Genomic DNA, 12743 nt, shown 5'->3' with positions numbered 1-12743 from the left:
TTTCTATGTTACATTGACTGTTCTACTTATTATAAATTATTATAAATTACTATGATTGCACATTTAGCTGGAAACGTAACATAAAGATTTTTACTCTTCATGTATGTGAAGGATGTAAGAATTAAAGTCAATTCATTCTAATTCTAGTTCCTAACTTGTTGAAATGGTGACATCATTTCATTTTCATTTCTGGCCATTTCTGACATCTCCAGGGCTGAATGCTTGAAACTGCAGTGAGCAAAACAGTTCTGAGTTGTCTTACCACTTATTTCTCAGCAATTATCTGTGACAAAAACGAATGCTTTTGACGCTATTTAAAACAGTTCACTTTAAGCACAGCGTAATGTTTAATGGCCACGCAAGTGCATGCGACTGACGCTAGTTAGAAACTTCAGCAAAAGTCTTCTGTCTCAATTAAGTGGCACAGTGTCCCAAATAAACAAAGGGAATCTTGGCTATTTGCTCGATTAGTTTTTAGTTTTAAGACTTGTCTCAAATATGCAGCGGGCTCAATTCTCTAGAATCAACTGTGTTTGTAACTCATCCAAACTCAAGCATTTAATAAAGAATTAATATTTCTCTTCTGCCAGATTTTAAGGAAGTTATTTGAAAATTTTGCAGATTATGCATGGACTGCTGGACACAAGGAATGGAACACAAAATCAAACTATTATCCAAAGCATTGCTTCTTTTGTTCTTAATTTACTAGTATTGTATGTAAAACACCAAATCTTATTTGCCTGCACCATAACATTCTACAGATCGACAGAGATTTAAGATTTAAATATTCAATAGTTAGCTTTATTTGTCACATACATATTGAAAAACACAGTGAGCTGTGTCGTTTGCGTCAATGACTAACACAGTCCAAGGATGTGCTGAGGGCAGACCGCAAGTGTTGCCATGCTTCCAGAGCCAACATACCATGCTCACAACTTGTACAGTACCTGACCTCTACAGTAGGTCTTTGGAATGTGGGAGAAAATGGGAGCTCCCAGAGGAAACTCATGCAGTCGGGAGAAAGTACAGATCGTGGTGGAATTGAGCCTGGGTCACTGACACTGTAATAATGTTATACTAACTACTATGGCACTGTGCCACAATTGGTCCCAGATTAATTTGGATGATGGAGGGTCACAGTTTGAGTCATTCCTAGTATTTATTCTACACAATCCAACTCCATCATCTGGGAGAAATAGCACTCAAGTCTCAGTTCCAAAAAAATCAGGTTGTGGGACTTTTGTGTGCAAATTGGCTGTCATGTAACAGCAGTGACTATCTCATTGGCTGTGAATCATTAGTAGCTGCTGTATAAATGTGGATTTATTCTCTGATGGGGTGAATCAATAACATGAAGCCATAAATTAACACTGTAACATGTAATAATTGATGGGATAGAAACATCTAGGAAGACAATCAGGCAGCTTAATAACAGTTGGCATTGAAGTGTGTAGGCTGAAATAAAAATAACGAGCTAATGTATGATTAAGTTGAAGAGGTCACCCAAAACTGAGCTTCTTAGTGACTAACAACAATAGATTCAGACTCCACAAGGAGTAATGAGATTTGATGATGATGATGACAGTAATAACAAAATCACAAGGTTGAACAGAAATACTTTCATATAAGAGGTGATTCAAACATGAACACAGTACCAAACGTGGCTATTGAAGTCAAATCAATTAGAACCTTTAAGAGAAAATAGGCAAAGAATTTGAAGAGAAGTACTTAAAGGTTGCAGCAAATCAGAAAATTAATGTTTAAATGGAAAGATTTGTAATGAGGAATTAAATAATTGGTTCTATATTGAAAATTCTATAATTTAATGAAATATACACCAAGCAATATCTTACATTTTCCTAGGAAATTGCAGGCTTTTTTTTACAAAATAATTGTTGTTTGTTTTGAATTGTTCCGTGCATTATGTTTACAAAATACAAAAATGATTTCTAATACCTCATTATATGGAATACTCAGAGGAAGACAGGAGAAAATCTCCTTTTCTTCTTAAGGTACAAATTGTGTAGCAGTATGACAGTGCAATTCAAAATTATTTTCTTCATCTATTCTTATTCTAAAATGTTAACGCACATATATATACGTATACTAAAAATCAGAGCCACATAGATTTCCCTGTGACACCTGATATTGGAGTGCTATTGTCTACAGAAGAGCCAAAGGGGAAACATCAAATTGATCAGACATTTTCCCACAGACAAAGAAGAATCTCAATATCACCTAGTATCTGGTTACAAGGCTGACAAGAGCTCTGTAGGGATTAAAGAAAAGCTATCAATCCTGCTGAGGTGGTGGGAGCTGAATAGAATGTGTAAGGTAGAAAAACTACTTTGTACAAGAACAAAAAAAATGACTAGTTAGTATCAATTTACTAAAAGAGTACAATGAAAATTCAGGTATCCATCTTCACTGTCAACTTTTAGCTTGATGAATAAATTGGTCCCATGAAAATATTCCTTTTAAATTACACTTATTCAAATACATAGTAATTAGTAGTTATACAAATCCCTACATTACTATTTCCTTACTAATTTCATTTCCTCCTTGTCTGAAGCCTGGTACCTGGGAGAATTAGCAAGTCACTCAAGTGTAGGCGGAATCACAATTCCAAATCAATTCTCAATCTGCAATCTCATTCACAATTTCCTGCATGGATCAATGATAAGTGTCTTTCATCCAAAGAAATCAGTTGTAGCCTAACTAATTCAGCCCAGGAAATATAACTGGAGTATTTTGATTTGTACAACTTAGCGGAGTGATCACATCATGTGCTCCCCACTAACCCAATAATGGAACTGTTTTCAGTCAATCTCATTGCTATGCCGTGCCGTGCTTTTACTTTTGCTGCCAGATTGTTAGAATGGTAAAAGATGTCAAATCAGATAATTTAAAAACGCAAACACGAGGAATTCTGCAGATGCTGGAAATTCAAGTCAACACACTTCAAAGTTGCTCAAATCAGATGATGTCAGATTCCCTTTTGGCTGAAGTTATTCCTTTGCATTCCTTCATTCCACATCTTGGCAATGAAACAATAATATTTATTTATTGAGATACTGCGCATAATAGGCCATTCCACAGCAAATCCCCTGATTTAATCCAAGCCTAAACACGTGACAATTTACAATGACCAATTAATCTACCAACCGATATGTCTGTGGATTGTGGGAGGAAACTGGAGCACCTGGAGGAAACCCACGTGGTCATGGTGAGAATGTAGAAACTCCTTACAGGCAGTGGTGGATATTGAACCTGGGTCACTCGTACTGTACAGTGTTGTGCTAACTGTGATAAGTAACCTTACTTATTATGCCAAGTTAAATCCTAGAAGTATACATTGATAAATATTTTCTGTTATCCAATGAAATAGTACGGTAAATGTCATCCAAAAGTACTCTTCCTAGCTCATTAAAAAGAGGTGACATAGGGTCAGAAGGTATTGAATCATAGTGAGTAGAGCTAAGGAACTGCAAGGATAAAAAGGCCGTATATACAGACCCCCAAACAGTAGTAAGGATGTGGTCTACAAATTACAATAGTTATGGGAGAGTTCAATATGCAGGTAGATTAGGAAAATCAGGTTGGCGATGGATTCCAAGAGGGGGAGTTTCTAGAGTGCCCATGAGATGGCTTTTTAGAGCAGCTCATGGTTGAGCCTACTAGAGGATCGGCTATTCGGGATTGGGTGTTGTACAATGAACCAGAATTGATCAGAGAGCTTTATGTAGAAGAACACTTAGGGACATGTGATCATAATATGATCAGATTCACCCTGAAATTGGAGAAGGAGAAGCTAAAGTTAGATGTATCAGTATTACAGTGAATTAAAGGGAATTACAGCGGCATTAGAGAGGAGTTGGCCAGAATTGATTGGAAAAGAACACCAGCAGAAATGACTGGAATTTCTGGAAGCAATTCGGAAGGCACGGGATATATGCATCCCAAAGAAGAAGAAGTATTCTAAAGGCAAAATGACACAACCATGGCTAACAAGAGAGTCAAAGGCAACATAAAAGCCAAAGAGAGCGAAAATTAGTAGGAAGTTAGATGATTAAGAAACTTTTATAAACCAACAGAAGGGAACTAAACAAGTCATTAAGAAGGTAAAGATTGAATACGTATGTCAGCTAACCCTTAATATTATAGAGGATACCAAAAGTTTCTTCAGGTACATGAAGTGTAAAAGAGAAGTGAGAGTGGAAATTGGACCACTAGAAAACAATCCAGGAGAGGTAGTAATGGGGGTCAAGGAAATGGCAGACGAACTGAATAAGTATTTTGTATCATTCTTAACCGTGGAAGACACTAGCAGTATGGTGGGAGTTCCAGGCATCAGGAGTCATGAAATGTGTGAAGTTACCATTACTAGAGAGAAGGTTCTCGGAAAGCTGTAAGGTCTGAAGGTAGATAAGTCTCCTGGACTAGATGGTGTACACCCCAGGGTTTGTAAAGAGGTGGCTGAAGAGATTGTGGAGGCATTAGTGATGCTCTTTTGAAGAATCACTAGATTCTGGAATAGTTCTGAAAGTCTGAAAAATTGCAAATGTCACACCACTTTTCTAGAAGGGAAAGAGGCAGAAGAAAGGAAACTATAAGTTAGTTAGTCTGACCTCAGTGGATGAGAAGATGTTGGAATCGATTATTAAAAATGAGGTCTCATGTTACTTGGAGGCAAGATAAAATAGGCCATAGTCAGCATGGTTTCCTCAAGGGAAAATTATTCCTGACAAATCTGTTGGAATTCTTTGAAGAAATAATAAGCAGGATAAACAGAGGAGAATCTGTTCATGTTGCATACTTGGATTTTCAGAAGGCCTTTGACAAGGTGCCACACTTGACGCTGCTTAACAAGCTATGAGCCCAGGGTACTACAGGTAAGATTCTAGTAAGGAAAAAGCAGTGGCTGAAAGGCAGGAGGCAAAGAGTGGGAATAAAGGGAGCCTTTCCTTGTTGGTGGCCGGTGACTATAAAATACTGGTGAAGCCTTACTTGGAGTATTGTGAGCAGAGTTGGGCCCCTTATCTTAGAAAGGATGTGCTGAAACTGGAGAGTGTTCAAAGGAGGATCCTGAAAGTGATTCCAGGATTAAATGGCTTGTCATACGAAGGGCACTTGATGGCTTTGGGCCTGTATTCACAAGAATTCAGAGTGGTGATGAGTTTCAATGAGTGGTGACCTCATTGAAACCTATTGTATGCTGAAAGGCCTTGATAGAGTGGATGTGGAGAGGATGTTTCCTATGGTGGGAGAGTCTAGAGGACCCACATCAGAAAAGAGGAGCTAGAGAGTGGTGAATCTGTGGAATTCTTTGTCATAGGCAGCTGTGGAGGCCAAGTCTTTATGTATATTTAAAACAAAGGTTGATGGATTCTTGATTGGTTGGGGCATGAAGAAGTGGTCGGCCCACGAAGAAGTGGTCGGCCCACAATCTTGTGCCTATCGTGATGTGTTGAGCTATGCCCGGAACTCTCTGCAGATTCTTGCGATCACGTGTAGAGCAGTTGCATATCAAGCCATTATGCATCCAGAAAGGTTGCTTTCTATGGTGCATTGATAAAAAATTGGTAAGGGGTGACGGGGCGTTCAAAAGTTTCTCTAGTCTTTTGAGAAGGTAGAGGTGTTGGTGATCTTCTTTGGCTGTGGTGTCTACAGGGTCGGACAAGGACAGGCTATTGATGATGCTCACTCCTTAGAACCTGAAGCTCTCAACCCTCTCAACTTCAACACTGTCAATGTAGACAGGAGCGATGGCATTGTCCCCCCTTCCTGAAGTCAATTGATCAGCATAGTGGGGAGACAAAATGGACGATTGGCATGCATTTGGTAAGCCAAGTAGTCTTTACCGTGTCCGATGACTCTATGGCTTTATATAACTTTGTTGATTTATTGTCAAATTCTATCTTCTTTGAACTTTGAAATACCTCCTCAAGAGTCCTTTTGCTGCTTATCTATTGCCTTACCCTTAAATCTATTTTCCAGAACATTTTAGTCATTACAGTCCTCATACCATTGTAATGTCATTGTTAACACTTTAGATATTTTATCTATTCAAGGAATGTAGACTTCACAGGCTGAACCAACATTTAATTGTCCTTGAGAAGGATACCGGTGATCTACCTTCTTGAAGCTGTGTAGCCCTTGAAACCCAAGTTCTTGAACCTCAAACTGAATTTAAAATTCTCTAAATGTTCCTCTGTTGAGGATCCTGTGCTATGAAATCAATTAATTAATTTTATCCCATTTTGCACCATATCCAAAATAGCCTGCATGCATAAATTCCTCAAATCATCAATTAGAAATACACTGTATGAATTCATCCCAAGCTATACTTGCTGGTTCGATCAGTCCAGTGTGTATGGTGATAAGTCTATGATTATTCTCGTACTTTTCTACAAACACCTATTATTTCTTGATCTGTTCATTGTCCTACAATATTGCTGTTGTTAAGGGTTCCATAAGCCTTTCAGCTGCTCTAAAAAAAGGTATTTCGGGTAGATATTTTGATCTGTTATTTCGTGGTTGCTGAAAGTATTCAATGCACAGAGCAGGACAGGTAATGAACCCCTTGCCTATGTTGTGTAGGAGGATAAACAGGATGCAGTGCTAGGTGGAAACATGATGAAACAACACCTAGTCGTTGTGTATTTAATATTTCAGTAATCTTGTGTGTATACAGTTTAAGCATTCTTGTTCATTTAAATAATCCATTACGGGTTTTATGTAAAAATACATGAATTGCATGTCATCACACTACCACATGACACGTGCACACCTTGCTTAAAAGTAAACACGAAGTTAGACCTGCATTTCAGACTCTTGTGTGCATAAGACATAGGAGCAGAATTAGGCCATTCAGCCCATCGAGTCTGCTCTGCCATTCCATCATGGCTGATCCTGGATCCCACTCAACCCCATATACATGCCTTCTCGCCATGTCCTTTGATGCCCTGACTGATCAGGAAACATCAACTTCCGCCTTAAATACATGTACTGACTTGGCCTCCACCACAATCTGTGGTAGAGCATTCCACAGATTCGCTACACTGTAGCTAAAAATTCCTCCTCTAAAAGGTCATCTCTCAATTTTGAGACTGCGCCCTCTCAGAAGGCTGTGTCTTCTTTGAATTAATTTAATGTTTTGAAGTTACAAATTATAACACCAGTGAATGAAGCTGCTGACAAAAATAGATATTTGTGGTCTACCTGTAGCAACCACAGATGTAGAGGGTTTGTTTCAGCAGACTGATATCATGAGCACTGCCATTTGATTGAAGAACACCTGAGGACTAGAACCTTAAGCCTTCACCGCTGTCCTGTATTTAAATACTATAGTGAAACTTAAATAGCTGTAACTGTGCTCTTTGAGCTAAAAGGGATGTAACTTCCATCAGCCAGTCTGTGGTCACAGATACACTAAAAATGTCATTGATGGACTATTTCAGGGAGAAGAACTGTCGCCCCCTTATATCATGAGATCACAAGGACCATAGAGGAAGTATTCTGAAAATGTTCGCAAAGCCTCCTTGTAACATCCTCTCTGGCTCATAGGAATCACTGATCATTCAAAATGGAGTTGAAGCATCTGGGACAGTGCTGAGAACCTCATGTCTCTATGCATAGAAATCCAACAAAAATCGTGAAGTGCACTTCCTCCCAATCTATACAGGGAGCCCCATTCAGCTCCTCACACCACACAAATGATAGTTTGTGAATTAGCCGTTTCATTATTCCAGAAATGGATTGGAAGCTTATTAATCCACAACCCCCAGAAGAAGAAGATTATTATGATGTTGTAATGCTTTGCTTCATTACACTGTACCGTCCAAAGGTTTTTTCTAAATTAAAAGTTAAACATGGTATGCACAATATGAAGAAAGTAAGACTTCTTTTACTATTTGACAATTTAATAACCACCTTAATATAGCACAGGAAAGCTATTTTGGTGACTTTAAAATATGACAGGAAGTACTGTAAGCAACATGACACGTATAGAGAAACACAGATTCTGGGGGAGCTCAATAGGTCAGGCAGCATCAATGGAAAAAAAAGAAGAGTCACTGTTTCAGGCCTTGACCCCTCATTAGGACTGCTCAACTCGAAATGTTGACTGTCCATTCCCCTCCCAAGATGCTGTCTGACTTGCCGAGTTCCTCCAGCATTTTGTGTGCGTGTGTTGCTCAAGATTTTCAGCATCTTGTCTTTGTGAGAGGTATTATAAAGCCAATTTTCTTTCTACGTGCATGGACAGTTTACCTGAAGGCAGGTTTGGGTGGGGCATAATTTCTCCCATGATGATGCAATTTCCTGCATGAATGGATAGGATACAATTCTCTTGCCTTAGGTTATTAAATTTTACTGATCCAATATTAAATAAGCATGATCTAGTTACTAATTTTTTGTCCTATCCCAAGATTTGTTTATTTAATACTTGTTGAGCTTGTTTTCTCTCACCTCCTGATTGTGTTCATTTTCCTGAATATAGTTTGCTGAGGACTAGCAGCTATTCCACCTAAGCTACAGTTTTAGTGTATATTTCAGCAGGTTTGTTTATCCAGGAGTAGTCACTGCTATCCTTGATCATGCTTTCTTCAACTTCTGCACAACCCCTTCCAGGAAGGATCAGTAAATAATGAGTAGGAGCCAAAACTTTGCCTTTTTTCTTAACCCAGATTACTTTGATACTCAGCCCAATTTTAGGCTTCTTTCACTCACTACATTAGGATCAACCACCCATTAGATTCCAAAGACTGCATGTAAGCAATGGACACTCTTTATAGCTCAGTTACTTTCTAGTAGTTTGTATTAATTTTGGAATTTTATATTTGTATTTCATCAAGTAGTGTAATAACAAGTAAGACTATGATATAAGGAATATGCAGAAACACAGGAGAAATAATTTACAATATATTTCTAGTCTCTACAGCCCTTCCTCTAGCAATACAGCTAAAATTTGTGGAAATTGTGCATCTTTTTGCTTGCATTTTTATACCATCCATAATTAAATCAACCTTTGATTACAATATTAAAGTGAGATGGATGTAAAAGGTGCTGTGGTAGAACAGCAAGAGAGTGACTTGTTCCTTTGAGGTACAAATTGCTCTATGACTTGTACTGTATTCAAAACTGCCAAATCAGAACGTAATGGGATTTGCACACATTCAGTTAAATGGAACTGGTTATCATTTCAGGATCATCAGAAACATTTGAACACCTAATTTGTTGATTATGAAAAGGCTCTTAACAAAATGTTTTATACCAGTATTTAACTCTCAGTTCTCCAATGGAAGGGGTGGAAAATTAAGCTGCTTTATTCATCATGGAATTTCTGAGTGCCACTTGCATCTTTATTTGGGATTATTTGCAATGATGATCTGGTAAAGCTAGAATGAAAATCAGTTTGGTCTCTGTTCACTCTGTTCATCTTGTTTGCATATTACCATTGTATTCTTAGTTAACCAACTGACTCAGTGATGAAATCATAATAAAAATGAATGGCTGCAAGGATGAGAAATAAAAATTGCACAATTAGTAAGACTCAAGGTCTCAGGAACTGCTTCTTCCCCTCTGCCATCATCAGATCTCTGAATGACATTGAACGCATGAACAATACCTCACTGCTTTTTTTTTGCACTGCTTATTTGAATTTAATTTAACATATAAATATATATAATGTTTTATATAAATAATTTCTTATGTAATTTAGCCTATATATTTCATAGTTTTTATTATTATGTATTGCAATATACTTCTGCCGCATAACAATAAATTTCATGACATATGCCAGTGATATTAAACTGGATTCTGAAATAAATATATACTGTGTTTAAATAAATTAGCCTTTTCAAAATATTGAAATTTGTAAATAAGTATTAATAATAACCAGTACTTTTCATCTTCACCATTATCAAATATCTTAACACCTGGTTTTACTTTGACAAGTGTTCAATCAAATTATTTTAAAAGATCATAAATTTACAGGCACCACCTATCCTAAGATTACGTAGTTGTAAAACAAAACAGTTTAATTTCATATGATACTTGCATGGTCAAAGTTACTTGGATCACATGACTGAGATCATGGTGATATTTGATCTGAACCCCCTAACCATGTCTGCATGCTTCTCTGCACTGAGTTGATGCCACATTGATGGAGCCTCGATAGAGTGGATGGAGAGAGCATGTTTCCGATGGTGGGAGAGTCTAAGACCAGAGAATACAGCCTCAGAGTAGAGGGGTGTCCTTTTAGGATGGAGATGAGGAGGAATTTCTTTAGCCAGAGGGTGGTAGATGAGTGGAATTCTTTGCCACAGGCAGCTGTAGAGGCCAAGTTTTTATGTATATTTAAGGCAGAGGTTGATAGATTCTTGATTGGTCAGGGCATGAAGGGATATGGGGAGAAAGCAGGAGGTTGGGTCTGAGAGAAAAATTGGATCAGCAATGATGAAAGGGTGAAGCAGACTTGATTGGCCAAATGGCCTAATTCTGCTCCTATATTTTATGGTCTTAACAAGCAGGTGTATAGGTGTACCTAATTTAGTAGCCACTGAGTGTATGTGAGTAATTTGAGGCTGCCACTGAAGAAATTCAGACCAAATTCAATGCAAAATTGTTGAGTTCTTGTGTTAGAGCTAGAATACATCCATCATACTGCTTGCTACCAACTTAACATTTTGTACGTCTGAATTACTTTATTTTAAACTCTCATTCAGTTGATCACTAACACCAAAGTTATGCCCCTATAATAGTCTTGTGTTAACATATACCAAGGTTTGCGTGAGTTTCTCTCCATAAATTCCTCTAAATTTACTCAAAGGATACATGAAGCAACATCAGTGACTTCTCCCAGGACAACATTCCAGCATTGGGATCCTAATTATACTCAGCCAGTCCCAAAGGGCAAGCCATTTTGTTGACATGATCCAGTCTACCACAACAGATGCTCTCTTGGAAGCATTGTCACTGGAAGAGATTAATGAGGTGGAGATGGAATGGTGGATATGTTCAAAGCCTAAACATAAAAGATTCTGCAGATTCTGGAAATACAGGGTAACACATACAAAATTCTGGAGGAACCCACCAGGTCAGGCAGCATGTGTGGAAAGGAATAAACAGTCAATGTTTTGGGCCAAGCCCCTTCATTGGTCCTGATAAGGAAACAGACCATTAAGTTAGGAAGAGTGCGGAGGAGATTTATGTGGATATTGCCAGGACTTGAAGATCTGAGTTTTGGAAAGAAGTTGAACATCTTAGGACTTTTTCCAATGAAGTGTAAGAGAATGAAGGGTGACTTTATAGAGGGGCATGGGCATACCCAATCACACAGTCTTTCTCCAAGAATCGAGAACTAGAGTGCAAAAGTTTAAGGTAAGGGGGGAGAGATTTAAGAGGAACTGGAAAGGCAATTTTTTCCGCCCAGAGAGTGGTATGTATATGGAATGAGTTGCCAGAGGAAGTGATTCAGGTAGGCACATTTAAAAGATACCTGGAGAGATGCATGAATAGGAAAGGTCTGGGATAGGGGCCACACAATGAGACCAGATTAGATGGGAATCTTGCTTGGCTGAAGGGCCCATTTTCATGCTGACTCTATTAGCAAACGGATGCCCTGCATAAATAAGACAAAGAAGCAGGATTAGGCCATTTGGCCTATTCAGTCTGCTCCGCCATTCCATCATGGCTGATTTATTATCCCATTCTCCTGCTTGACTCCCTGACTAATCAGGAACCTATCAACCTCTGCTTTAAATATACTCAATGATTTGGTCTCCACAGCCATCTGCGGCAATTAATTCCCAAATCCACTACACTCTGGCTAAAGGAATTCCTTCTCAACTCTGTTCTTAATGGATGTCCCTCTACTCTGAGGCTGTGCCCTCTGGTCCTATACTCAGCCACTACAGGAGACATGGGCTTATCTTGTTAAGCAGCCTCATGTGCAGCACCTTATCAAAAACCTTCTGAAAATCCAAATAAACAACATGCATTGACTCTCCTTTGTCTATCCTGCCTGTTATATCCTCGAAGAATTCTAACAGATTTGTCAGGCAAAAGTTCCTCTTAAGGAAACCATACTGACTTTGGCCTATTATATCATGTGCCTCCAAGTAATCTGAAACCTCATCCCTAATAATTGACTCCAACAACTTCCCAACCACTGAAGTCAGGCTAACTGGCTTACAGTTTCCTATCTTCTGACTTCCTCCCTTCCTAAAGAGTGGACAGACATTTTCAAATTTCCAGTCATCCAGAACCATTCCAGAATCTAATTATTCTTGAATGATCATTACTGGTGCCTCCACAACCTCTTCAGCTACCTCTTTCAGAACCTTGGGATGTAGTCCTACTGACTCATTTATCTTCACAGCTTTCAGCTCCAAAGCACGTTCCCCTTAGTAATAGCTCTACCTCTACACTTACTTCTGGTGGATGAAGTACACTACCACAAGAAGTACCCACACCTAGCTCTATGTATGCAGCTTCACATAAACATTTTAGTTGCTCAGTTATGTCTTTGGTTCCCACCTGCCACCCAGCTCTCAGCTGTGGCTCCAAGTAACTGTCTGCATGCAACAGTGGCCACACCCCGCTACACCACTTTGGGAGGCAGGATAAACCAGCTGGGGGTTGCTGGAAACCTCCAACCACAGTGAGATAGGGACATGCCTACCCCTGGAGCCAGTTCTGACTGACTGGGTGGATGAGATCCACTGCAAGGTCCAATGGCC

The sequence above is a fragment of the Mobula birostris genome, chromosome 6, assembly GCF_030028105.1.
Source record: "Mobula birostris isolate sMobBir1 chromosome 6, sMobBir1.hap1, whole genome shotgun sequence".
Classification (NCBI taxonomy): domain Eukaryota; kingdom Metazoa; phylum Chordata; class Chondrichthyes; order Myliobatiformes; family Myliobatidae; genus Mobula; species Mobula birostris.
Note: the sequence above shows the minus strand (reverse complement) of the source record.